Raw genomic sequence first — 2,069 nt, 5'->3', positions numbered from 1 at the left:
AGACAAGGTCTAAAATCATGTTTGATGCACTCTGGAAGCAATGTTTTTTACAGAACTGTTCAAACTAGATGAACATTTTCAGCAAGTTGCAGCAATTGAACTACAGAAATAACCACTTTTACATAAACAAGGTCTAAAATCATGTTTGATGCACTCTGGATACAATGTTTTTAACATAACTGTTCAAACTAGATTAACATTTTCAGCAAGTTGCAGCAATTGAACTACTTAGATAACCACTTTTCGATAGACAAGGTCTAAAATCATGTTTGATGCACTCTGGATACAATGTTTTTAACATAACTGTTCAAACTAGATGAACATTTTCAGCAAGTTGCAGCAATTGAACTACAGAAATAACCACTTTTCGATAGACAAGGTCTAAAATCATGTTTGATGCACTCTGGATACAATGTTTTTAACATAACTGTTCAAACTAGATGAACAATTTCAGCAAGTTGCAGCAATTGAACTACAGAAATAACCACTTTTCGATAGACAAGGTCTAAAATCATGTTTGATGCACTCTGGAAGCAATGTTTTTTACAGAACTGTTCAAACTAGATGATTAGGAACAACTGTGGACAATTTTCAGCATTGTTTGCAGCAATTGAACTACAGAAATAACCACTTTTCGATAAACAAGGTCTAAAATCATGTTTGATGCACTCTGGAAGCAATGTTTTTTACAGAACTGTTCAAACTAGATGATTAGGAACAACTGTGGACAATTTTCAGCATTGTTTGCAGCAATTGAACTACATAAATAACCACTTTTACATAAACAAGGTCTAAAATCATGTTTGATGCACTCTGGATACAATGTTTTTAACATAACTGTTCAAACTAGATGAACATTTTCAGCAAGTTGCAGCAATTGAACTACAGAAATAACCACTTTTCGATAGACAAGGTCTAAAATCATGTTTGATGCACTCTGGAAGCAATGTTTTTTACAGAACTGTTCAAACTAGATGATTAGGAACAACTGTGGACAATTTTCAGCATTGTTTGCAGCAATTGAACTACAGAAATAACCACTTTTCGATAGACAAGGTCTAAAATCATGTTTGATGCACTCTGGAAGCAATGTTTTTTACAGAACTGTTCAAACTAGATGAACATTTTCAGCAAGTTGCAGCAATTGAACTACAGAAATAACCACTTTTACATAAACAAGGTCTAAAATCATGTTTGATGCACTCTGGATACAATGTTTTTAACATAACTGTTCAAACTAGATGAACATTTTCAGCAAGTTGCAGCAATTGAACTACAGAAATAACCACTTTTACATAAACAAGGTCTAAAATCATGTTTGATGCACTCTGGATACAATGTTTTTAACATAACTGTTCAAACTAGATGATTGGAACACTATGGACAATTTTCAGCATTGTTTGCAGCAATTGAACTACAGAAATAACCACTTTTCCATAGACAAGGTCTAAAATCATGTTTGATGCACTCTGGATACAATGTTTTTAACATAACTGTTCAAACTAGATTAACATTTTCAGCAAGTTGCAGCAATTGAACTACTTAAATAACCACTTTTCGATAGACAAGATCTAAAATCATGTTTGATGCACTCTGGATACAATGTTTTTAACATAACTGTTCAAACTAGATGAACATTTTCAGCAAGTTGCAGCAATTGAACTACAGAAATAACCACTTTTCGATAGACAAGGTCTAAAATCATGTTTGATGCACTCTGGATACAATGTTTTTAACATAACTGTTCAAACTAGATGAACATTTTCAGCAAGTTGCAGCAATTGAACTACAGAAATAACCACTTTTATATAAACAAGGTCTAAATCATGTTTGATTTGTACTAGAGAAGTACATTTTTTTACAGAACTGTTCAAACTAGATGATTAGGAACAACTGTGGACAATTTTCAGCATTGTTTGCAGCAATTGAACTACAGAAATAACCACTTTTCGATAGACAAGGTCTAAAATCATGTTTGATGCACTCTGGATACAATGTTTTTAACATAACTGTTCAAACTAGATGATTGGAACACTATGGACAATTTTCAGCAAGTTGCAGCAATTGAA

This window comes from Oncorhynchus clarkii, unplaced genomic scaffold (genome assembly GCF_045791955.1).
Source record: "Oncorhynchus clarkii lewisi isolate Uvic-CL-2024 unplaced genomic scaffold, UVic_Ocla_1.0 unplaced_contig_126_pilon_pilon___fragment_2___debris, whole genome shotgun sequence".
In the NCBI taxonomy this organism is placed as follows: domain Eukaryota; kingdom Metazoa; phylum Chordata; class Actinopteri; order Salmoniformes; family Salmonidae; genus Oncorhynchus; species Oncorhynchus clarkii.
This window is presented reverse-complemented; position numbering follows the sequence as displayed.